At 37.0% G+C, this 27,713-nt stretch overlaps 1 long non-coding RNA gene across 1 annotated transcript in view; it reads left to right on the plus strand.

Annotated features, from left to right (window-relative positions):
• The window catches only part of LOC122826345, a 70,770-nt gene that overhangs the window by 2,590 nt on the left and 40,467 nt on the right, over window positions 1-27,713 (plus strand). The window contains exon 2 of the long non-coding RNA XR_006369769.1: window positions 3,094-3,255. This is a non-coding gene — a long non-coding RNA (uncharacterized LOC122826345). The remainder of the gene's footprint in view (window positions 1-3,093; window positions 3,256-27,713) is intronic.

Here is a 27,713-nt window from a genome sequence, read left to right on the forward strand (position 1 = left end):
TAACTCGCTGCCAATTCCACACTTGTAGCTCTCTGTCAACACTTCCTTTACAAGAGGAATCTAAATGGTCGGGGAAGCTGCGAGTTCTCACATCTGTGTATGTGCCAGGGTGCGGGTGTCTGCGTGTGACTGAAGCCAAAATGGCATCTTGTCGCCCTCGCACCTGCACAGCTGTAGGAAAAGGCATTGGGATGGAATAGAGAAGTTGACTTCCTTAAGAGAAACAAGTCACATGTTTCCTACAGTATAAACTTTATTCTGCTTAAAAGTGTAAAGAATTCGTCCTAATGAAATTAGGCTTTTCTCATGTGTAAAGGGATTATTTCCTCATAAATTACATTTTATTTCATAGATTTGCTTCCTTTCAGATAATAAAAGTGCATCTTGCATGTGTCGTCTTGCTAAGCAGAGCAGCACTAGGTTGAATGGTCATTAAGTGCATGATTGCCCCAGAGGTATCAGATGAACATTTAATTACAAACAGAAGCACTGGAGGCCAATACAAGCAGAAACGGGCCAAATCGCTTGCCATGTAAGTCAACTGTCATGCATTTATAAATTGCCAATATCAGTATAGAGACTTTTCACATTGTAATGTAGTGCTGCTACATCAGGACCTGAACAACTTGCCATAATTGATGAAATATATATGTATAATCTTGCAGTCAGGCACACTTGGTTTAAGTGGTGGGACAATGATTAGAAGCGTACCAACAACTGTACCTCTGAAAGGTTTTGGAGTGGCCTATTAAAAGTCCAGACTGAAATTGGACTGAGGTGTTGTGGTATGACCTAAACTGGTCCATTGCTGCTCAAAAATCTTCCAAAGTGGCTAATTTAAAACAATTCTGCTCAGAGTGTCCCAAAATTCCTCCACAGTGATGAAAGAGATCTTAATAAATGACTAATGCATTAACTTTTCAGCATTATTTTCAGTTCACTTAGTGAAACATATTATAGATTAATTGCACATAGACTGAAAGTTTTAGGTCATTTTGTTATGATTTTCTGCTTTCAACTAATAAGTACATGACATTTAAGATTATATTACATTAAAGTTTGTTTCATCTTTAAAGATTATCAAAAGGTTATAATTAATGTTGCTAACTAGCCTCATCGTAAGGAATTTTCCAAATTATTGAGACCAACCTATAGATTAAAACAAGTATTTGACAATATAATCTAATGCCATTGGTTAAATGCTAGGATATAACTTAATTTTGTTTTACATTTTAAATTCCCTATCCCAAAAAATGTATGTGTATATAGCACTAAGCTGCAAAAAATGCTTATAATACCACCTAAAACTATTTAGAAGCAAACTCTAATATCTGCTGATTTTTCTCCTATCTCTATCAATGTCTTGGAATTGAATTGATTTCACATACGTAAGCAGTCTTGCTCTGCATCAAATAAGCTGGCTCCCACTTCTAACAGTCTGATTTGGCTTCAGTCCTAAACATTGTTGTTTGAAATGTGCATCTTTGTTTGGGTGGCTGCCTAAAGGTAGCAGCCCAGTGGGAATCGCCGATGTTCAGTCATCAGAACGAATAGATCAGAGGAGACAGCTGGAAGGATTCAAACACACACGCGCACACACACGAGGGTGTCCTAAGGGACGGTATGCACTATGCCAGGTAGGACAGATCTACAAATGACGCACACATTCTACAGCGCACATCACAAACAGGGGCCTTGGGCTGGCATACATATGTAGAACTTGGACTGCTTCAGCTGGGAATGAATGAGTGAGATGAGCCAAGAAATCGTGAAACAGACAGATGTCAGACACAATACAGGAAAAAAACAAGCTGAACCTAGTTTTTAGGAAACATTGGAACAAAAACATGGTTACCACTAATGGTTCATTTTATGCTGTATTACCGTTTTAAAAAGCGTGAAATTAAAATTTCAGAACACATTTTATGCAGCTAGACTGAAAATATTAAATTGCTCTATTAGCAATTATAGTGTTTTTTTTTTTTTATTATTTTTTAAATACCAAAACTAGACCCATAGCAACTTAAGATGGTAGTTATCTTTTTTGAAATGCAAGGGGGGAATACAAAACCTTTTTAATGCAGAAATGTGGGTTGTTATTTTAACCAGGGACAATGTGCCTCATGAAAGGAATTCCAATGTTTTATATATGTATATCTGAGGAACACTTCTTATTCCATAACCTTAAAAGAACAATGTGTCTCAATTTGAAGGGCAAGGTCAGGACAAACAAGGTACATGATGTAGAAGAGTTGGGAGTTCCTCCCTGACAAGAGAATTGTGGTTTAAGCTGTGTACAGGCCTTTAGTAGGTTATTAAATGGTAAATGGTAAATCAGCACTATTGTAGTAATAATGAGATTTTTCCACCCAGTTAGCAGAATAGGTACTTTGCTTAAGGGCACATCAACATGTTGATGAGAGAAGCTGAAATTGAACTTGCAACTTTCCAATTGCTGAAGGATTACTTGGCTCTCTCTCTCTAAACTTAGACAAAATAGACCTGGGACATATGGAACAGAAATATCAAGATATTTTCCTTATAACAATGTAAATTCAAATTAGAAATCTCATTTTCCAAGACTCTGGTTCAGTAGAAACTGAAAGAACAAATTAGAATTGACATTAAGTGAATACATTTTTGAAAAGTCCCTTAATGATTGTGGAACATTATAAAGTGCAATTAAAAAAATATTTTCCTTGTAATACTTTTGTTTCTTTGAGTATAACTTTACACTATTAGTTGCAGTCTCAACCTGTACAAGAACTTGAATAGTGGTGCTCCTAACTTCTGCTTCGTGTTTGTTTTTTCCCTTGTTAAAATATTGGGCTTAAAGCTCACATTGCACTAATATACTAAATTACTATATGTGCTGCCAAATCAATCTACCACACTTTCCATCAATTTGCTAATGGACTTGTGGACATCACAGTAGGTTAGAGAACATAGTATGGTTGAATTTATCTTCTGCAGCCAAAGTAGTAAAACATTGCGTTGTTCTTCATTTTTATTCACATTTGTTCTTTGAGTGGACTTGTACTCTGCATGGTTACAGGAAAAATAAATTCTTCACTATATGTTGAAACCCACTAGATAATTCAGCACGGGAGCTGTTCATGAAGAGGATCGAACCAAATCTGATTTTCAAGAGCCACCTTCATATCCTGCTGGGACCTACAAAACTGCCACTGTATCCACCGTGACGGTGAAGAATAAGGAAGCTCAACCATGGCTGCACATGGAGCATAATCCAAGGTACAATGTTAATTCCAACATAAAGAGCACTGCAGCGACTAAATTGTATGAACATTCAGTTGTTGCACCTGATTCAGTTTTACACAAGACAGGAAATTAAGTCTGCTGCTCTGTGATTATTGCGCGGTACAGTGGATTTATATCATTTCTCTACTGGAATGTAATATAATTCAGATAACAGCCGTATTTACAAGCAGCTAGCATGCATGATATTCAGCATTTAAACAAGTATATAAATATATTTCTAACTGTTCTGAAAACTATATTACCTTCATCACTACTTGTTTCAGTCTTGTTTTTATTAATCATGGCTCATCCGACTCATTTTCTGGCTCAATCATACAAATATAAAATTGAGATCCTTGAATTTGCAAGTTCCCCGTCTAACTGCCTTCATCTACCGAAACAGAAATGCTTTAGAATCTGTCAAATTGGTTGTTCAGTATAAACTTTATCAAAGACAAAAAATTACCCTCAAGCGCAGCTCTGTGTTTGTTTGCGCGTGTGCGCGTTACGGTTGTTGAAAAGGGAATGTACCTTTTAATCTTAATCATAATTGTTTCCTTTTTGTAACGAATGAGAAAGAACTAAAGTTTTTTAACCTTCTCATCCAAAATAATAAAATGAAAATGATATTTAGTTATCGTCTGCTCTTTAGCACACATTAACTGGGCTTATTAATAATGATCTTTGCATAGCAGTAGAAAAGTAATGAATATTCAGGTCTTTACAATAAGTCCCACTTTTAATTTTGCTCACTCTTTGCACTTTTAAGAGTATAAAAGGTGACAATGTACCAATTTATTTTTTTTAACATACCAGACGCACTAAAACAGTCAGTCCTCAGGGGTTGCTATTCTACATGTTTTAGTTCTCTCCCTGATGGTAGTTACTGCAGTACATCACTGTTCTGTAGAGGCTTGCTAATCATCATTTGATTCAGGTGTGTTGAACCAGGAAGATAACTAAAACATACTGGACACCAGCCTGTAAAGACTGATTTTGGACCCTCCTGCACTAAAAATTGAAAGATTAATGATGCTTTTTCAAAGCCATTCTACCTAAAATTGTCTTGATAGCACAAAACCTTGCTGCATTTATGTAAGAAAGCAACAAAAAAAATTTTTTTTCACTTGTAACTAAGCAATAACCTTCAGTCATAAAATTTCAATACAGATTTCATAGTTGCAACAAGTTGTGTTGAGGAATGTATACACACATTTGCAAGGCCAGAGAATATGTACAACTCTTTTATTTCTTGCTTACATTTATAATATTCATGACCTTTGATTTGCATGCTATGCTTGTTAGCAAAGACGAAAAATGTTTGAAGTGCTCTGCTCTTTATGAATGCATTCAATACCACTTAAAACACACATGTCTACAACTTCAATATCTGTTTGGTTTTTGCTTCTATACATGCATTATTTGCTAGAGAGGTTGCAGGAATGCTTGTAGGAGTACAACACATAAGTATGATTTATTTGCTTCAGGTGAGGATCAAGAATTATTAGTTCTTCTAGAGTTCCAGAGCCAACAGACAGGTGGTGTAGAACTTAATACCGTAAATGAAAGCCAAAAATCCAAGGGTAAAGTTAAGATACGCAATGTTCTTAATTACCTAACTGACTTTATTACTAGTAATTTTTCCATTTTTCTCTCACTGTAGCCTTGGTAGACATTGTGCATACAGAATAAGTAGAGACACCCACCTTGCTATAAAATGTGCTTTTCATTAAAGAACCAAGATGCTTTGATGCTCCCAGATCATTACAATCCAGATAAATCACCTTGAAAAATGCTCCATTACCGACCCAGAGGGGGCACTGTGTTGCTGTGCAGGGAAAAGCTGATCCTGCAGGTCAGGTGGGAAACTGCAATACTTATCCCTCCTTACATCTTCTCCTGACAAAGTGCACCGAGTGCTTCAGGGGCATACTAATTCGCCCGATGTGTATTAGCTCCCCGTGCCTGCCATTCAACACCATGACAATAATTTGGCAGGATGGTGGGAATAAGTTTCATCTCTGTTCTGTTTCCACTCAGAAGCTGGGAAGATCTTGTGGAGTATTAGAACCAGCACAAGGTAGCAGAGATTTAACCATAACCGACAAAAACATAAACGTCCAACTGTCATCATAAATGACTGCCTTAACTGCTGTTAATACTATAGCAGCAGATATACACTGGATTATAGTCATTGCAAGATCTAAGTACACCCCATAATTCTATAGTTTGTTAAACCATTCTGGAGGAATTTCGGCTCATTTCATGGAAGTTTCCAGATATTTATCGATTCACTGCACTCTCAAGTTTCCACCACAGGGGTTCAGTTGGGTTGAGGAATAAAATTTGACTGGGCCATTCCACCACATTGATAATATAGTCCCTTTTCAGCCACTTTGCTTGAGATTTGCGGCTGCTTTGTGTTCAGTGTCTTGTTGTTGACCAAGTTTTGACCAAACTTTCGCTTTTGGACAGATAACTTTCCATTTTTCTTTAGAGTAGAATAGGACATAGAAAGGTTCCCTGTTGAGTCAAAGACTGCAAGATATTCAGGTCCTGCAGTTCCAAAATAATCCCAAATCACACCCATGCTTGACAATTGGCATGACGTGTTGTGCTGTTTTTGGTTTAAGTTTAACTATTATAGAATTGTGCAATAAGACAAACACCTTTACGTTGGTCTTATCTGTCCAAACGACATTATTTCAGATGTTTGCTGCCATATTCTTATTACAGAGGTGAGCTTTTCTTTTGGAAATAATCCAAATAGCAATATTTGTTTAATCTTTCTACTTTTCTAATTCTCATTCATATATTTCAACATTGAATATGCTAATTGAGGCCTGTAGAATTTGACTGACTGTGTTGATTAATTTTGTTTTATTTGGAGACAAAAGTTTCATTAGAGAACAGTTACTAGAAATGCTTGATGGCGGCTAGTGGGCACAACCGGGTATTAAAAGAGGCTCAGGTTGAATTTGCTAACTTTTTTTCCTTTTAATAAAATAAATTACTTGAGGTTACCGTTGTTTGATGATGATTGTTTAAAATTAGATGTGTGATAAATGACAAAAACTAAAGAACTGCTCAAGAGGGAAAATACTTTCTCACTACACGTTATGTTTCCTCATACATACACACTGACCTTTATATTCGCAACTTGTGATGGCTTAGAGTGATAGTGAAACTTTTGCGTCATCGTTTTCAGTTTTATAACAATGTTGTTGTGCTTCTTGATACTTTGCGACATGGAATTAATTCAGATGCCAAATGGTTTGAAAAGGACATTCTAACCTGTAAGAATTGCTTCTCTAACATCATTGCAGATTTTTTTCTACTTTGACATGATGTTTAACATATGCATGACAAATTCCTTTTATACAGATGGGCACACTTGCTGATCATCAGTTAATCAAGTGTATTCAACTTTCACCGTCTGGCTGCTGCATTTCATAATCAGTCCAATCCACTAAGTTTATAGATAATCTTTCTGTTCAGTAAATGCTTCTCTTTTTCCGTAATTGCATTTAAATGCCATCTTGTTGTCGATTTAGAGCAACAGCTACGAGAAATCATTATTTTTTTATTTGGATTATTGCTGTGACCAGTAAAGACAACTCTTGCAGTTTTAACTTTTGAAAAACTAGAAATTTAGCTTCCTGGTGCTAGGGGAGGGTGGTTGGTTCCTTATTCAGCATTTCAATTTCAAACATGTTTGTTTCTAGTGCCGTATATAATTCCCAAACATCATTCATATTCACCCTTGAAAGCAAATAGTTCAAGGAAATGTTTCCCTCCATAGAGAAATGCCTCACTTTGTTGTGAACGTTCTTCATTTCAAGAGGCAGCATCTGACTCCTAAAAAAAAACAAACAACAAACCGTGTCACTCCAAGTCCGTGTGGAATTCAATACTTCTTAGAAATTTTTGTCTTTCCTGCTGCAGGAACATTACAGAGCTGATTTATTCACTATTCTGCAATGAGCACATTTATCTTTGGGCTGCTTGTAAAACTGATAAATTCAAATGAACAGTTCCCTTCTGATGGTTATGTTTTGTTTGAATTTCTGCAGTTTCACACTGCAAAACATTTGTTGGAGGGAGGTTGAATTTCTGTATCGATCCATGAAGTCCTGCCTACCTTGGGCATGATCTGCTTCTCTTGGTGTAGATCAGCTGTCTAATTTAGGCATAGTTTCTTTTTGGAAATAAACCTCTCTATCCATCTTCCTGCAAAGGATCTAATTTTTAGCAAAAAATGTAGTTTCAAGATTTATTAGGCATAATTTCTAAGGTTGAAAAATGCATGAACAAGGACACATGTTCTAGTAGGAATGTTTGTTAAATAAAGCAAGGTTTTCACATTTAAATGTGATAACTACAATTTTATTACGTTTGAATTACATCATCTGATAAACAAAGTAGTTTATAATAATCAAATTAAAATAATGATTTTTTGAATGATAAATATAAAATAAAAAAAAAGTGTATTGTGTGGCATGCGTTTTTTGTTCTGGCCTATTTATTCTGATAGCCCTGACTAAAATAAAAAGGAAAAAGCTTAGAAAAATAGTGACATTCAGTGAGGTTTATGGCTATACATAAAGCCCAAAACTGATTTTAGTTTTGACTTTAATTGTTTTCAAAACTTTAAATTGTCCTTCTGTCAAATCCATACTGTTCAACAGTATTAGTGCAAGATACATAAGGGGATTTTTGAAGTGAAGTTAAAATAAATTAAATATTGTTTTATGACTGATCTCATGCATTTTATTTTTATTAAAATTGAAAATAGTGAAAAATCTCAGTGTAGCCAAGTCCATGGGTCTGTCCCTCTCTGTCGCTCTGTAAAATGTATTCTTTGTTTTGATTTTTAATTATCTGGCTGCTTCATTGAAGGAGATTGGCAATGAGGAAGTTCGTCCTGGAATAGTTCTGTCCCAACTATATTTATTGTACTTTTGTGCTTTGTTTTCATTCTTTTCAATGAGTAGAAGACAAGCTACTGTTGCCTATTGTCCCTACGTGGCTCAGTACCATCCATATCTGTGCAGCATTGTACTTACTAGTGCATTTTTTTCTGTTTTTTTCACGACAGATCAGAAAAACTAGATATGTATATTCCTATAACACACATTCAATAAATGTGTAACGTCAGTATGTGTAATCAAACACATTACACAGAAAAAGGATGCTCTAAAAACCTGGAACTCTTGATATGAGGCTAAATCTCATAATTTCTTGAACCATAGAAATAAGACTTTGGTAAGGAAAATACTGGTGGTTGGCAATGAATATTGTCATTCCAACATCTCATAAATATTCTTCTTGTACCTCCTCCACAATGTCAACACAAATGCTTGTGTGCAACACCAACAAATGAAAGCTAATACCACAATGTTTGGTGTATTCTCCCTCTCAGAAAGATGACAGATGAAAAAGTGAGGGAATCAGAAAACATTCTAGGCAGAGGGCAATGGCTCCAAAACCCAGACGGACCTGGTGCAACCAATCTCAGCTTCACAGGCGCAAGTTGAGGTACACTGTGGGGAAATCGCTGCGGTGCGCCGGGTCTTCGGGGCAGTGTCGAGGGAGAGCGAGTGAAAGGCAAAATGAGAGAAAATGGCAGCAAATGAAGTTGGCGAGCTGTGGAGTATTGTTTCCTCCTGTTCGTTGTAATGAACAGGCCTTCGGAACAGACTGGGGAAATTGGTCCCCAGAGGGCCCTGGGCCTTTTTCATCCGTCAGGTGTGTTTGCCACACACATACACACGCCTTCTCACTAGGCACACACAAACACACACACCAGCGGACACACATTTGTCAAAACTGTCCAAGTGTACTGACGCACACCCAAACACAAACGGTTGAAAAGCACAGAGATATTGTTTGTATACTCTGTGATATCCATTCAAACCTAACCTTGTATTAGTTCTGTTGATGAAGATAGATGGTGCACATGTTGTGTACACATCGAACTATGAAACATCTACCTTCACCTTCCCTTATTTCAAAACATGTCTGTGTAGTTAATCTGATGAAAATGAGCTATAGCTTTTTATTAAGAGCCTTTTGATTCCCTTTTTCAGTTTGAGGTTATGAATAACTAAAGTAATGTTACATTTCCCTTGGTTATATGTGTTTATTTGTGCTGCAGCGATAAATAAAATATTAATGGCATCGTTGCTCCTCAATATATCATGCAGTATTAAATTTATTCACTTAATGTGTTTGCTTTTACCAAGTTCAAGCTTAAAGAGTCCCACTCTTTTAAGAGCTGTACAGTCCGCACAGTGTGCCATTAGGGAGCAGTGAATAGCAAATGCACTGAGTATAAGTGTAGGTATGTCTACATTCCAGTGGTTCAATAAAAATTTAAGTGCATATTTGATTTGCTGTCACAGCTAGCTAACATTTAACATGATAGAAGACATTGAATGATGAATAGTATTTGTTGATAGAAGACATTTTTACAGGTTAAAAGGTTTAAGATTAACATGTAAACATTTTTGAAACCCAGTTTTGAGTGGATGTTGCTGGAAAAGCACATTTTAAAATTCTTATCCTCCCACTCCCACGTGTTTTGTTGCAATTACAGCTGCAAGTCTTCGGGGTATGTCGCTCACAGTTTTGTGGATATAGAAAGTGAAATTACTGCCCATTTTTCCTTAGGAAATAGATCAATCGTAGTCAGATACGATGGGCAGAATCCTAAAACATTAACTCGTTTTTTAAAATGTATTTTCTAGTGTCAAATCTTTAATTGTTTTTATAGGGTTTTCTTTCTGAGTCACACTTTATGCATATTCCTATAAAATATGAAAGGCTTTGTTATCCCCACTTAAAAAAGCAACATCCCCACTGTATCATGTTTCATATTTTGAAATTTTTCACCCCACTTTGTAAACCTAAAACATTTAAACTTGGTCTCATCTGACCAAATCACACCTTCCATGTTTGCTCAGTTCTTTACATGGCTTGAGATGGAGCACTAACATGATTTCTTCTTGCCTTCTTTCAAGAATGTCTTTCTTCTTGCATCTGTTCCTTAAAGGCCAAATTGGTGGCGAGCACAACTAATAGTCACCGTGTTGACAGATTCTCCCACCTGCGCTGTGGATCTTTGCAGTTCCTTGGCTGCCTCTCTGATTAATGTTCTCCTTTCCCCGACTGTCTGCTTAGGTGGATGACCGTGGCTTGGTAGATTTACAGTTGTGCCATACTAAATCTAGTCTGAGAAATTTGTGAGATGTTCAACACTTGGGATTTTGTTTCAGAACCCAATCCTCCTTCGAAATGCTTATCAGCCCTAACCCTGACTTGTCCAGTGTGAACTCTACAAAGTAGTTTTGTTTTTTACTAATATCTGACAGACCTCCAAGGCCTTTAAAGAATAGCTGAATTTCTATTGTGACTTAGATTGAACATAACTGCACTCTAGAGATAAGGTGACCTCCTGAGGGCAGCTAGTTGCACTGGATTTTATTTAGCTGTGCTTGAGTCAAAGGGGTTAATGAATACAAAAGTGTGGCACACTATCTTTTCCCCTTTAATCAGAACTTTTACTGCAGTGTTTTAAAAAATATTTTGAATAAGCCAAAGGCTTTTGGTTCAGGGTTTTCGGCTGTTCATATGTGCAAGTCACGTAATTTGGCATTATATAGCTTATGATTTGTGTTCGGAAAAGATGATGGTCTTTTGTGGGCTCTAGTGTCCCTTATATGAAAGTAGGCTGACAGGAAAGGGGGAAAACATGTGGCAAACATCGGCGGGTCCGGGAGTCGAACCTGCGACAGCCGCGTCTGGGACTCAAGACCTCCAAACATGGGTCGTTCGATCCCCTACGCCACCACAGCACGCCCATTAATTGCATTTTTAATATACATATATTTTTAACATACTAAAAGCTTGATCCAGAACATTTTGTATTGTCGTTTGTTACGCCCACAAGTCTTGCGCACAAGTGACATCCGCAAATAACAATCAAATTCTCTTGGTTTAACCTTTTGCTTGGTTAAACCCTGAAGCAAAAGGTTGCACTTTTGCTTCAATAAACAATCTGGTGGACTTGCTGGAAGAGACAATTATGTGCTAGAAGGAGTTGGTCCATTACAAAAGTTATTCAAACCTAAAATACCATCTAATTGGCAGCAAGCACAGTCCACATTTCTAAAAAGATTATTTCTTCTTTTTCTTTTTTTTAAGAAGTTATGAGTGCAGGGTTCCTGAAACGCGTGAAAGCTGCATAGGTAAAATAGCCCTTTGCACCAATCTGATGGTGATTAACCTAAACAACAGATTAAAACATCTTGATTAAATATCTTGTTGATGTCATTCATGTATTTATTCACAAATGTAGCAGCTAAAAAGGTTTCTGAATTGCAATGTTGCCAATTTTGTTGATATGTGATTAAAATGTGATTAATTATAAACTTTGCAATAACTATTCATTTTATTTAAGTCCCATAACTAAGCAATTTTTATACTTTATAGGCCCATTTGATTACAATTTTACAAATGTGAGTTTTAACATATCCCTGCCCCTTCTAAAACTCTCCACTGTAAGACTGAATTTATCCACCAAGAAAAACTACCTATTTTGGGGGGGGTGAGGGGCAGGATTAACCTTAATTGTAGTTGTACTGCGCTTAAGTGACATCGATCTTGCAAATAAATAAGTATTTGTTCCTGCTGAACAAGCAGGAGGAACTGTAAAAATGTGGGTGAGTGTCTCCAGTATGAACACCTCTGCAATCCATCAAGGCAGGATGGTAGGTAGTCCCAGATGGCACTGCATGTATGGTGACTGATTGCTGCAGTTGGAAAAAGATGAGACGCTGTTTAGAAAAACGCTCATTTTTCCTCTTTTTAAAAAAATCCTTTTTTTTTTTGCCAGCAATGACTGGTGTCTTTTTTTCAAATCCTGCAGAAAGGCACATAAATTTAAAGTAAATGTGCATACAAACAGCTATAGGGATGATGTTTCATGTGTCCAATGTGATGAACATTGCTTTCAGTGTAACAAAGTTTTAGTACAGTTTAAAAATAAATCGAAAAAATACTATTATAGTCTGACAGTGGTTTTGTCTCTTGCTGTTAACTAGCTGTAAGGAGTCTAATTATCAAACCCACCAGAAAAAAAACAGTTATTTTCATTAACACAACAAAAAGAATCTTGTCATGCTATTATTTTTTTTTTTATTGTTATACAAAAAGCTACTGAGGAAAACTGCATATTTCAATGTAAGGACGCTAAAACTCTGTGAGACTAAACCAGATATTTACATGCACTGTATTAAAAGAAATATTTACTTGGAATTTTAGACTGGTTAAATAGGGTCAAATATTGTAGATATTATTAGACTAACTACTAACAGTTTGTAGACCAGTTTCAGCCAACCCCAGAGACTGATGGTCACATTTTACACCCAAACTTCATCTCTGGATCGCATCATTTCTTCCTGAACAGTGTGATGACAGGATATTTCCGTGTTATTTATACTTGAGTAGAAAATTATTTGAAAAGATGAATGTGGCACTTTCAGGCATCTGGAAATAATACCCAACAATTTACTAGACTTGTGAAGGTTCACAAACATGTTTTTGATATTTTAGTTTATTTAAATTTTTCCATGATGTCACTCTAAGAAACTGTGCGTTTTAGAAGGGTTAGTGAAAACAAAAGTATGGCACACTATCTTTTACCCTTTAATCAAACCCTTTACTGAATTGAATAAGCCAAAGGTCTTTGGTTCAGGGTTTTTGGCTGTTTAAATATGCAAGTCACATAATTTGGCATTAAATAGCTTATATTTTGTGCAGAACAGCTGTCTCCAGTTAACTCAACTGCTCTGCTTTAACTTAGAATCTGTTAAAGCCATGGCCGTGGGCTTCCCAAATTGTTTAAATCAATCAGTGATATTGATAAATCTAAACTTAAGACTTTTACAGGAAGTAAAGAGCAAATCTATTTTGGCATTCAGTTTATAACAATCATTTTGATTACCTTAACTGCCTAAAACAAGAGAGATTTATTCTTTGTGACAAAACGTTTCTAGTTTTGACACTTTAATAATTTATATCCTGTTAAAACTTAATGCAGAAAGCAATCATTCGCTTTCTAAGTTTTGAGGCAACCTTAGAGACAAAGACAAATATTGAAAATAATTTATTTTCCCAGTATTTTGCAGTAAAAAGTTAGCTGCAATACTACTGTTGAAAATTGCAAGGAGAATTTCAGTAATGATAACCTAGGTTGTTTTTCTGTGAAATCTTGTATGTTACCAAATATTGCATCCAAGCAGTGTTTTGGGATTGTAGTATTCCACACATTCAATATATTGTATAGGTCCACTCCGTATTTGACTCCTTATATAGACTGATGAAGAAGAAACTTTGGCCTCAGAGGGGCTTTAACAACCTGCTTCCTCTTCATATGCAAACACCTGACCAGAAGGGCGCCACAGTGTTTCCTAATATATGAAAAGGGACTTTGTAGTAACTGAAGTTGTTTTCAGTAATTTCTGATCTGATTGCAGTAATTAAATGGGCCAGTGGAGGGGTAAGAGCTCCGTCCTCACTTTCAGCTCAGTAATGTCCGCCCCCTTTTTAGTACAACAAGCACCAAGTCTCATTACACACAAGGCCAGTCAGCAATGTGTAAAATTTAAAAAAAGAAAAAGAGGGTGCTCACTTCACGATTGGGCAGTACTCTTCCCTTTTTTTGCTCCTTTTCTCTCTCAACTAGCTCAGCCACCTATCAATCCCTTCAATGTTTATTGTCAATGAAATATTTAGTGTGAGAGGGGAACCTGTGTGCACAGCTTGCAGGTTTCATCCCACCGTGAAACAATGTGTGGGAAAGTGCGCCTGTGTTGATTTAGATTCAGGACCTTGACACAACGATTCTCGATAGGTTTGCATGCCCCATCCATGGCCGGGCTTGTATATTAGCCGTGTGCATCTCAAGGTTCATCTGATTTAATGCAGCTGTTGACATACCTTCAGGTGCTGACAGGTTGTTGCTGACAGGAGTATCTACACTTTGTGCAAATACCGAGACTTTCCTGATTTCTAAAATGCCACAAACCTGTCAATCATATCACGTTCAGTTTCCAAATTTAACAGTAGCGAACCTTTCACTACAAGCTTAAAAGGATTTAGGAGATTTATACTCTGGAGTTGCCACAAATTCTTAGTGTGCCAAAGTCAGTCATAAGATGGCTCTTAAGCTGCTCAAAACTCACCAGCAAATAAATGTGTAATTTGTACAATGAATATTTTATGTTGGGATTAAACTTAAACCTACAGTTGTAGATCCCTCCAAGTATTGTTGCCCAGAACATTAAGGTCCCTGCAATGGACCGGTTAACTCCATGTACTGATAGAGTCTATGCATCTTTTGGGTATTTTATGTGCTAGACCAACACAATGTAATCCCAGTAAAATTAGCTATTTATTTCATTTTATGTAAAGAAATGCATGTTAAAACCATGTATCATGTTCAGCTGACCAGTTTCCCTATTGGAGAAATGCATAGCGGCAACACCATATTTCACTGAGGATTGTGTTTTCGCATTGATGTGCAGAGAAGCACACTGCTCACAGATGTAACTGCATCAAAGTTTGATTTGACAAAGTATGAACAATGGGCACACTTTTAAACATAAAAGCATGCCAATTTTCATTTTTATTATTCTTTTTATGTTGCAATCGTATGCATTTTCCTCTCAGAAAGTTTTCTGGATCTAATGTGACAAAAATGTGAAAACATTTGTGCTCAGTTTTGTTTGAAATGAGAACATTTGGTACTTTGGAACGAATCAAAGCCTCACATTAAGCTTTGGAGTGTGTTCAAGTGGCAACATGAGCACACGGCGAGGGGGTGGTGGTGGTAAGGATACTGGTGACTTAATTTAATCAAAGATCTTTTGCAGATGCCTTGGACTCGTGTAATGCATTTCAAAGTAAAGGTGGAGAATGGATTCACTATGTGTGTTTGTGCACACAGATTCCATGCAAGAGAAGAGATGATGAGATTATAACTGGAGTTAAGAATATTCAAAATATGGGTGTTTAGTCTTATTCCCTTGTACATAACAACTTTAAATATGCATTACTATAACTCACCATAGCAACAGTCCATTTAACACAGTTGTTGTTGGCAGATGGGAGTGCGTATCAAGCTGGCGGCTGGTTTGCATATGAACAGCCTTGAGTTTGTTCGGCTAGTGTTTATTCTTTTGTCATAGCGAGAGTTGGGAGTTAGCCTGAATTTTCTCTAATTAGGTGGAGAGTAAACAAAATATCAAACCACTAATTAATTTGGTCCTCTTGATCACTTTGCTTAAAATCTTGACATTAAACATTTGCTTCCGTAGGTACCGTTTTTATCCAGGTCTATCTCATGGGGTTAAAAAAGGTTGTTGAACTTTGTTTGATCCCTGTTGTTGTTCTATAATATGTACTCTACGTACACTCCTTTGTGCAAAGTCGCTGGCCAAGTTTTTCCTATGAGGTGGAAAAATTAAAGACAAGGAAGTGATATTGAGAAAGATCTCTTGGCTTTAAGCATGGTAGCAGAATGGTGGAGACGATGTGGTAAACAAGCCAAACCGTTTTTAAACAGATGTGACACCCAGGCCCCCCTGGCCATCAGCTCACTTCACAGCTCAGTAAGCGGCCCTGATGGCACCCCACCAACCTTCACACACTCTTTACCTATACACACAAAGACCCTCTGACACACAGACTGTCCACTCACATCCACATCTTGAAAGCTGGTGTATGTTTGTGATAAAATGCAGACCTCAAGCAAGTTTGTTGTAGACAAAGCACATTTACAATATAAAATAAGACAGTACAGATTTTTTTTTTTTTTTAATAACAGGGGAAGCCATGTTTATCTTTTGCCTTGCTTTGAGAATCCACAAAACAATCCTCAACATGTGAAATCTAAAGATGGCTTCGTCTTGGCTAAGGGGTGGTATGGTATTCTTCCCAAAGGACCACATTAAGCAGGTGTGACTGAAGACCAGACTGCGGCTTAACACAATTTCTTTCAAGTATGTGTTTGATGATGAGCTTCAAATATGATTTTGATCTTCCTTTGACAACAGAAAATGAACAGTAGAATGTGTCCCATCATATTAATGTCCAAAAACTTTGGTCGTAGCACAACCCTTTGGGATTGTGTAGATTGGTGGCATGGTAGCTGAGCTTGAAAGTTCCCAATATTGTTGGATTTACAACACAGAAAAAAAATATTTTAATCTAGTGGAGAATGGAAAAAAAAGTTTTTGATTAGATTTTAATACTAGAAATGGAGGGGGTGTGAGGAGTCATTATTAAGTCACTGAGCAAGGTCTTAAGTCATTGTATGTTTGGTCTGAACACTTGGATAAAAAATTTATTCCCTAGCAACTTAAAAAAAAAAGAAAAGTCAGTCCACATATCTTTATGAAGATACTAAATGCAAACTCCATTTTATATTACCTGAAATCTTTCCTTGGAAAACTGTTAGTGATGCAGGCAGTGAAAATATTCAGACACCTGGGTTAATGCTTGAACACATGAGAGCAAAAACATAGATCTGCATTTTTGCTTCTGTCTAGTTTTATTTTTTTTTAGTTTAAAAATAAGCGCTGCACTGGGTTTTAAAAAAAAAAATCTTTAGAAATAGCTGCTGGCTAGAAAAGATTGTTTTACCTAACAATGTATTTTGGAGAAACAAAAGAGTTGATTCTTGAGTGCAGCTGTTGGGGAGTAAACAAGGGTATTTTAAAAGCTGCCCTATGGAGATGAGGGGAACAGCAGATGTTTTCCCACTAAATGTGGTTAAGATTAATCAGTTTGCAATGACTGAAACTCATCTCTGCTGAATAACTGTCTCGAGGCATGTGGTCTTAAAAGGAAAAACAGTCTCTGAACAGAGCTTCAGCTGTGCTTTCTGTGCAGGTGTTTTTTGCATGTTAAGTATATCAGGTTTTTTTCCCCCTTTTTTGCATGAGTGAGAACAAGCATTCTGTTGTTGTTGTTTGCATGTGTATTTTGTCATATGTGAGCATATTCTTTGAAAAGGAGCCAGCCTGTCTGTCAGGTCTGCGTTTTTTTATTATTATTATTATTATTATTTTTATAAGCCTTGGCAGCAAACAATGGATCGCTGAGCCTCAAGCTGCCACACACCCATCCTGCCGAGGGCATCTGAAGACAGACTTCAGCATGCTTAACGTTTCCCTGAGCTACTTCAAACCAAATTTTCTGCTCCTTTCCTTTATTTCCGTTGTTCTTGTTGGCCGTGGGAGTAAACCAGCGGGAAGCGACAGTAGGACGACGTCTGTGTGTCTATTCAGAGATGCATCTGCTCAAGTTCTTTCTTCTACTCTTGCCTTTTTTTATGACACTGTCCCTTCTGTGCAATGCTTGCATTTCCCATGGTGCAGTATGTGCCACTGCAAGTTTGTTTGCCTATTTGTGTGGGCCTCTCGGTGTGTGGTGATGTCTGAAATGGTCTGTGTGTAGGTTGTTGTTTTTTTTTTAAGTTTTGTGCCATAGAAGGATTTCCTCCCGTGTAAAGGAGATGGGATATAAATGAAAGCATAGACTGTAAAATTTTTCTTTGCTGACAAACGTTTAGTGCTTTTAAATTGAATATCTTTGCGTATTAAGGTCTGGTGTGTGCATCTAAGATTAAAAAAACCCAAATTGATTATTTGACAGTCAGAATTCTGTTCAGGTGTTAAAAGTATGTGTGATGTCTTAAGCAGAAGTGGTTGAAACTAGCTGTCTCCTTGTTAGCTCCCCAAATAGGTGAAGTTATAATCTTGGACAGTTGCAGCTTGCAGTTGAATATAGACTTTCATAGTGTGGTGTCTGGTAGTAGTAGCTTAGCTGTTAAGCATAGCCTGCCACTAATGTCATTTAGTAATCATAATTGGGGTTGGATTGGCCACACTGGTTCATGGCAAAGCCTTAACCTCAAGCCCAGAACGACTGTATGTTGCATACAACTGCTGCTTTAATTACAACAAAATGTTAGTAGCAGTAACGATGTGTTTTCCTGTAATCATAAGGCTTATACTTACAAGAATATGTATGAACTGGATTCTTGAAGGTAGGACCTGCAACTGGGAGCACACACATCCAAATTGCACATAAGTTTATTGTGGCTATTTGCTGGAGAATTGGCAGTTTTTTCAACTATCACATTTGTGTAAATTTGTATCTTTAATAAGACTTATGCAGCACCAAAATATTCAAAGATGAAGACCGCTATATTATAAACACAACTGGATAAAAATTAAACACAGTAAACTTTATTTCTCAGTGTGTTTATGCACAATATTGAGCAGAGGTAAACTTATTGTGATTAAATCTTGTCAAACTCGGTTTAGAAAAGCATCATGTTCTTCAATGGGAGTAACCACTCTATTTCAGACATTACATTTTTTTAAAGAAGTTTGCTAAGAGACAACAGTCTGTTAAAAGAAACAATCCCCACAGAGACATTGCCTGAAGATGGGCAAAAAGAGATTCCATTATGAAAACAGCTGTTTCTCAAGATAACTAATCTCATCAAAATCTGTAGCCTTCAAAACATCACCAACTGAAAGGCAATGCTGCCGAGATCGCTATGGTTAAGTCTTCCAACCCTATCCCAGAGCTTTGTCAAATGTGTGTGCTGCTGAATGCCAACTGCAGCCTGGAAAAATTAGCAGGATCCTGGAGGCCTGCCAGTTCAAATTCTCAAACCAGTCAGTAAAGTAAATGACTAATGCTCTCTCCGCTCACTGAGTAATAACCAAAGAAATCATATGTCGAAATGGCCTTAAGCATGCCGCTTAATCCCCTGACTGCTATAGAAAAGCTGCTTAGTTGCAGGAGACAGGAGATGACTTTCTCTAAGCAGCCTGTAGGTGTGATATGTGTTGCCGTTTAAATATGTGCTGCAGAGTGCAGTTTAGTAAGGAGCTTGGGTGTTTAGCAAATACCCAGAATCAAAACCCACGATATAATCAGATTTAACATTTTGGGCCTGGGACTGTTCCAAGAAGAAAAATCGTATTTGTGAAAAATACAGAGGCATTTGTGCTTTAGATGCTTGCTTTGATGGTAAAAACTGTTACCAAAGGCGTTAGTAATTGGAAAGACATTTTATGGGTCCCACAATGTTTCTAACATTTTTTTTCAGAGTTTCTTATACAAGCCAAACATTTAAATTGGGGTTTTTATGTGATAATCACAAAGCAGTGCTGGGCCTTCTACATCAACACTTTATAGAAACACCTTCTGCTATACTTGCACAGCTACAAATCTTTAGTTTCTTTACACATGTATTTTATTTAGTTATTTATTTATTACAAATTATTTTCAAAAGCCATCAGCTCAAGCTCAGTCAGATTGGATGGATAACATCTGCAAACATAAATTCTCATGTTTTGTCAGAGATTGTCATTTGGATTTAGGTTTGGACTTTGACTGGGTGATTACGACATGAGAATATACTTTGTTCAGAATCATTTAATTGTAGCTCTGGCTGTATGTTGAGGGTTGTTGTCATAATGGAAGCTGAACTTCCAACCTGGTCAACTATTTTGTAGCTTTTAACAGGAATAAAAGTGTGAAAACTGTTTGTGGTCACATCAAAACTTTTTAGGCACTTCTTAATATAGAGACATATTTTAAATCTAACTGCTCTGTGAAAACTGCAGTTGCTTGTTTGCATTCTGGACATCCACACACAGAGAAAAATACGCTATTATCATAACTGACCACAAGTGGAGGTTTTTCAACCCGCATGATGGATTGTTTCCTTTATCCCCGGCTGGTTTTGAACCCTTTATTTTTGGGTCTGCTCTACAAAGAGAAGGAGCCACCAGGGACTTCACCGCCTGCTTTACTCCACTGAGTTTTAAATCTCCAGTATGATGATTCCACTCTCTGAGAGCGCTATACTCAAGAGCCCAAGAAGAAGCTGAGAGAGTTGCAGAAAGATTGTGGGAAGGGTGAAAATGGAAAACTACAGAGCGAAATAAGAAAGTGAATCCTTTGTGATTGCGGAGTACAGTGGTAGAAATGGAATATTAAAGCTCAGTGAATAGGCTTCTCGCATCAGAAGTATTTTGCTCCTCTAGAAAACAAAAGTCTTTCTCTTAAATTCTACTCATCAAAACGAACAGTAATTCCTTGTCGCATATCTGGAGGCAGTGTTCTTTACCAAACTGTATTAAACTGCTTGGGGATTTGAAGTTATCAAAGTCTGATATTGCGTGAAAGCAGACTAAGTCGCACGTTTGTTTTGCAAATTTGGAAATCATAGAATCTGGGCAGTTGCGGTATGGAAAGGCGAGCTTTTACGATTAGGACGCCAAGATTTAGAGAGCAGATGGACCGTCGAGGCAACATTACTCCCAACACTGGCATTGAGATTGCTGTGGAGTGGGCCAGGAATCCCTCCTTAAGCTCGCCATCCTGCCTGGATCAAGGAAGAACTGCCCGAATCCCTGTCGGTTTATTGAGTACGAAGGAGAAAGATAAAAATAGCCCCCACTTTCCTATGACAGGAAAGAATGCCCAGGTTTCAGCTGTACCTTCGCTTGAAAGTCCTCGCTTCAGGCTCTGTTGCTGGAAATATAGTGGAAGAACATTGAGGCTAGAATTGTCCTTGAGTTTGTTACACCTCCTCCTCTTATTCTTTACCTCCCCAACTCATATGGGAAAGAAACCCACACAAACATGTTTTACAGCTTGATGCAACAAGAGATCTGACAGAAACAAAAACTCTTGTCTTTGTGCAAATGTTTGCCTAATTACAACCACCAATCTATTTTTACTCTGCTTAAACATTTTAATTTTTCACAAATAGAAATTTTGAAAGTGTAGTAATGTTTGTATTCAACCTTGCAAATCTTACTTCTGAGTTTGGGCATCTACAGAGCAAAACATTTGACCATCATGCTTTGAAAATTAGCTTAAGCACAGACAAATTGGATTAAGGGCATGACCCGTGGATCCTCAATTTAGTTTGAACATCCACCAAATTGAACTGATGAATATGCTTTGATTTAAACCAATCCATTGTAGGTCTGGCTGTATAGCCATTATTGTACTGGAATGGAAACCTTCCATAATTGACAGATTTGTACAATACATAACAGATTGTTTTTCTGTCTAGAGATTATCCCCATCTGAAATAACCCGTAGTTATGCTTCTGATTAATGCTCGTCTTGCCAGCTTAGGTAGACAATGATGTCATGTTGAGTGGTGTTCTGTACTCTATCTAAAAACCTATACTAAGGTTTGTGGGTGTTGCATGAGGAGAAACTTCAATACAAGTTATTTTGTAAGGCACCTTACTCTCCAATATTATGACAAGCAAGGATGGATCAAATAAAGAATAATTGAAGGAAATAAATTATTTAAGGTCTTGATTGGTATGGATATGATTCGAAGGAGTCTATGAAATATTCATATCTATTGCCAATCTATTGCAGCAACTAAATGGACCATCATCAGCCAGAATAAAGTCTGCATATCATCATGCTGTAAAGCAACAAACCACAACTCCCTCACAGCGCTTCATTAGTTTGAGCGAATCATGACATCTGATTACATATCTCATTAGAGTAAATATGCGATTTATGTGGTTCCAATATAACATGGCAATATGTAAAACATCATTAATTGTATTCATTTCCAGTCAACCTAACGTCCATGATCTGTCCGCACCAACATGACGATGATCATCTGGACCAGAGTTGCGTTTTTGCAGCATTAATAGAGTGCTGAAGCGCTGCATAAATTATTCAGTCTTAATCGTCATTTTGAAATACAACAAACCTTGTTAAAAAGGTCTTGAGTCATGCAGCTGTGTTCAGGAATGGGGCAGTTAATCTATTATAATATTCTTGCGGGAGCAGTTTCAGAACCTGCTACAGCCTTGAAGGATGAAAATGACTTTGTGGAACAAGTCGTTCAATCTATAAATGGCAGGTAAACAAACAGCAGTGCACCGGTTTGGAAGTTAAAGGCAAAGAATGTAAAACCTGTATTACTTACAGTTAAAACCAGATCTTATCACATTTTGTATAAAACTGCACTCTTTTTGTCTCGCTGTGTGTCATTAAATCAGGCTAAACCTTTTCCTGCTGTAGGTCAAAGATTTCCAAAATGTGTTCTGTTTTCTAAATCGTCAGATATAATAGTGTGCTACAAGCAGAATAAAAAGCCAGATTTGTTTGCGAAAGCACCCAGGGTCAAAACATTGTGCTGTAGATGCTAATCCCTAAAAAGATCAAAAAAGGTCTGGATTTACCGAGGGAACTGATCCGAATGCAGAGATAAGTAGTAACTTGTTACATTTACTCTGTTACATTTTCCTGAAGTTTTTGGATTTTTTTTTTACTACACTGTACCTTTTTTTTAAAACTCAAGTCAAATTTTGTGAATAACTTATCAAACTGAATAAAATAAAATAAAGTCCATCAGCTACAGACACACCTACAGTTGGTTAAAGTCAGCCTTCTTGTTCATGCAGTTGTAGGCATCAAGTTGACGGTGAAACATTTTTTCCATATTTCTGTGACACCTTGCTTCAGACAGTGTTGCACTCAAAGAATAAATAGAGATGATTCTTTACCTAAGCATGCCCCCTCTTGGCCCCTGAAATGCACAAGTCTGTTTTCCCATAATGGCTCCACTACGATACAAACTCCCGAGGGAGCCTTGTTGCACTCGCCTTTCTCGGTCTCTGCTAAATAACAGAGAAGGCATAAGTGTGAATGGGATGAGAAGTAGTATACAGTGTTGTGAGTGAGCGCTGATGAGGGACAGTTATTATGCAGAGCTTATTATTCTCCCCCTGCACTAGGGGGGATTGTCAGTGCACCAGCAGCAGCTATTCATTAACGTTATGAAATATTACCCGACCAATTTTGTGTGTGTGTTGTTTACCCACAAGCAGCCGAATGCTTTCAGTCCTAAATATTATACGTTTGGAAAACATAAACTATTTGACCATATTTAGGCCAGAAATATGTATTGATATTTAGATGGTTTTGTCCAGATTCAGTCAAAAGCAAACTGGTTTGTTGTTGAGGTTGATCTGTCTTCTATGAAGTAGTCTAAACTTGCCTCTGACAAGTTTTTTTTTTTTTTTTAAACAATGTATAATTAGATGTTATGTTTTTCCACATAAGAATCAAGTTATATTACAAATGTGTTTACACTTGAAGTAGAAATTAATGCTGCAGACCAACCGTTATTCCCATTACCTCTCTCATTGTACTCTGCCATAATGAGCCAAACTGGAAAAGTCTAAGAGGCTCAACACAACTTGTATGTCAAGTTTTAACATATCAGAATAATTTTGATAGAACTGGGCCAATGTAAAAAAAAAAAAACCCTTTGTAAACGGGTGGGTTGTGAGGATCGAGACCGCCGCCGTTGTTTCTTACTCATTCTGCTGCATGTTGGCGCGCAACACGTAACCGACAGCATCCGGTTTAGGATTTTCAAAATAAAAGCTCCTCCAGACCAGTGATGTCAGTAACTTGTTAATTTGTAACATTGGTACGGACCGGACCACTTTTTCAGTAACTGGTAATATAACGGACCACTGTGTTAGAAAGTGAGTAGAAATACGATAATTTTGATGCTGACTTTCTCTCTGGTTCACACAGGGTGTCACAAGCTGGTCATGTGTTTAATATAAGATAATGACTGCAGTACAGCAACTTCTCACTTGATAAATATTCCCAAACTGACAATTTCTTTTCTTAACGAGTATTTGTGGCTACTTCTTTGATTTCTTTTTCTCCGTAAGATTAATTAGACTTTATTTTTTGTTTGTGACCAGACAATACTCAATTGCTAATTGCTCATTACACGCACAAATGATTCAAAATTAGATTTTCTTAAATCTTTTTGCTCAATAAGTGTGAAAAATTGTTAAAAGCTGAAATTCATTTCCAAGCAAATGGCTCCACTGCTGACCAAGCTGCAAGCACCAAAGCCCCCCAACGCTTTAAACTCTGCTACCCTCACGTCTTATTACTTGTCAAGTATCCAGGTACTCTGGGAGAAAAGCCCTCCTTTCTCTCCAACCTGCTCTTCCCGCCTCACCTAATGTGTCGCCAGTCCCAATCCACAGCCTGCAGTACTAACCGAGATTATTTTAGCAGTGATTAATGTTAGAGAGATATGGAGACCCTGCTGCTTGACCCACTGTTGCTCCCCAGCCAGCTGTTGGAGTCAACTTGACAGAAAACGCTACTATTCCTGTCCCCTTTTATCACTACTTTTGCATCCCAATCGCTGAAATCTGCAGCTTGTCACTTTGCGCTCATAGGCATTTGGTGACATATGGGACACTAGTTTGCAAACTTTTATTCAGTGTAATTTTAGCTCTGACGAAAGCAGCACTGGGTAACGTAAAAATAAATACTGGCAAGGGCAATGTTTTTCTGCCCTTGGGGTTACATTCGAATTTGATATGAAGGCTTTCACTACTTTATTTCTAATGTTATAAAAAAAGGTTTTTTTTATAGTTGTTTGCAGGATTTGCTTAATCAGGGAAGTGTAATTTAATTTTGCTTAATTTAGAGCTGCATGTGCTTTTGGGATATGTCTCTACAAGGTTTACACTTCTCGGTAAATTTATGTGCATTCTTAGAAATGACTCGTGCTCAGTCAGACTGCATCATGTTCTCAAGCGGATTCAGTTCTGGACTTATTCTGATCGATGCACATAAATACGCTTGGATCTAAATTATTACGTTGTAGTTCTGGATGTATGCTTAGGGTCCTATATTACCGTAATTTCCGGACTATAGAGCGCACCTGATTATAAGCCGCACCCCTCTACATTTTTAAAGGAAACACATTTTGTACATACATAAGCCGCACCGGTGTATAAGCCGCATGTGCCTACATTGAAACATGAGATATTTACATAGAAAGACGGTACACCGAAGGTGTTTTTAAAGTTTTAATAATATGCCGTAGCTTTTCTTTCTGAACAGCAGCAATATAGCAAAACAACACTAACAGGGCTGGTTTAAATAACATACGGTTAAAAGTTGGAGAGCCTCATCCTCTTCCTCCTATGCACTGAAACCATGGAAGTCTTCTTCCTCAGTGTCTGTTTCCTTCTTTATCGGCCAGCTTGATTGCTTATAACTTGAATTAAAACCAGATTAGGAAAATGCTGAATAATCTCATAAATGGTTGAACAATATTTATTGTTAAGGGAGAGTAAAAGAGATCAAATGGTATTATACGATGACTATCATTTATATTTAAGACATTGCTCTGTAGATCTATGTATCCCTTTGTCATCATAGCCTTTCAATCATCAATCATTTTTGCAGGGCTGAAAACATATCAGCCACTCTTGACCACTTTCTATATTGTTGCTAGGGTAACGGGTGAAATCCAGAAGGTGGTTATACGTATTTGTGTGTGTGTGCACGCAAAACTGTAACAACATGATTATTTGAGGACTTCCCACTGACAAAATCCTTTCTAAAGGGTACAAGTAGGATAATTTGTGCAAACAATGTGCCATCTGAATGAGAAGGTCGATGACTGTGTGTGTTTGGATTATGTAGATAATGATCACACTGATGGATAAGTGCTTCCTAAAACCAGTGAAGGATAGCCTGTCTGTCCTAAGCTTACACGTAGAGGACAATTCAGGTTTTTGCCTTTGGCTTCTCTAAACATGCTATTCTATTATGCACCTTGTATTTCCCAAAACAGCAGGACCTGTCACCTTCCATATTGCAGTCAATGGGACATTTTTCAGCGTACCCGTGGGTCATGGTAGGCTTTAATTGGTGAGCCAGTGATTTTCTGTTGTAGAACCATTGATTTTTATTTGCATAGTTATTTGTTGATGTGTTTACAGCCAGCAGCAGTCTATTGATCGAGCTTACAAAGAAGAGCACTGAAATAAGACGGGCAAAGTGGAGAGGGGATGATTAATCTTTGAACTTAAAAACAGCAGAGGAACATTAAGGGAGCTGTCTAAAGCTTGGGGTTATGTTGCTCACTCATAATATTATCTAGGTTAAGCATTCTAACATACTCGCATATTGAAGATCAATTATACAGATAGAAAATAATAATATTGGTCATTAATGGGTGATTGTGATTTGAAAAATTTGCATCTTTTTCTTTGCTATTTAAACATAACATCGATGTTGGTCAGTTTTTTAAAAATCTGTAAACCGGAGGGTGGTTGAATAAACGTATTGGGATGATTATAAATAAATTTAAGTGAAAGCGTTCTGGATTTTTTCTTTTTCAGTGTCTATGTATTTATCAGTGACACTCTGATAAATAATAATAATAATAAAAAAAATTAAAGGTGTGTTTTCTATCTTGGCACATGCTTCACACAGGAAAATCATTAGTGATGAATTGCCTCCAGTAAATAGTCACTACCAAAAAACATGCAGCATTAGCTTCTCTTATATTGTCTCAGTTGGAGACCAACTGACTTGCATTTATCTTGTACGGATTTTTGAATTAAGGATTTTGACAAATCCTCAATTAAAAATACTGCACTGCTCCTTTAACATCAAACTGTTGACGATCTGAATTTGTTTCAAGAAAAATAATCCATTTGGATAATAGAGTGAATATTAAAAGCTTGTGAAAGGATATAATTATTACTAAATTGCAAAGATTTACTGTATTTTGCTACCTTGGTTTTGCATTTTCAATGCTAGCATCTATTAATTTCATTACGAAGTTTTTTGCCCATTGTATATGAATATTTGTATGGAAGGTGTCAGGTTCAAACACCTATTGAAGACAAAATTAATTAAACAATTTACCCAACAGAAGGCAAGATGAAATGAAATAGAGCCTGACTTTTATCCATGCTTTGCTGGCAAGTTAATTACAAGTATTTGTCTGGTGTTACAGTCTAAGCACATTTTATATGCATTTGCACATACTTTAAGCCTGGAAACACAAATAAATGATTGGCTTGGTTCTGTCCAAAGCCTAATATAGTGTGATTACTTGTAGTTTTGAGCTTTGTTTGTTTAAACAAAGAATGTTGAAGACTGTTGATGCGAGTCATTTTAGAAAAGCTTCCTTGCAGGAACAGGTGTTGCTTAGACACAGTGACTTCTGTTTGTTTACTTGACTTCACTGCTAGAGTTGAAAATCAACTTTTGATTTTCGAAGGGCTGAGAAGTGGATTTTTTGAGAATATGTGAAAGTGAAAGGATGTTTATTGACTCAAAAAGTTACAAATAACAGATTGTTAAAAACTCTTTGGTTTACAAAGGTAATTCTTTGACTGGCCAGTATTGATTTGTTTTTAACAACTAACAAGACAGATTAAAATTACTTTTCATGCCTAATTTTGTTCCAATAAATAATATTCTGACCTCGTCCAAATGACTGATTCTATTAATGGTAGAGCAGGCTGGTG

This window comes from Gambusia affinis, linkage group LG23 (genome assembly GCF_019740435.1).
Source record: "Gambusia affinis linkage group LG23, SWU_Gaff_1.0, whole genome shotgun sequence".
Lineage (NCBI taxonomy): Eukaryota > Metazoa > Chordata > Actinopteri > Cyprinodontiformes > Poeciliidae > Gambusia > Gambusia affinis.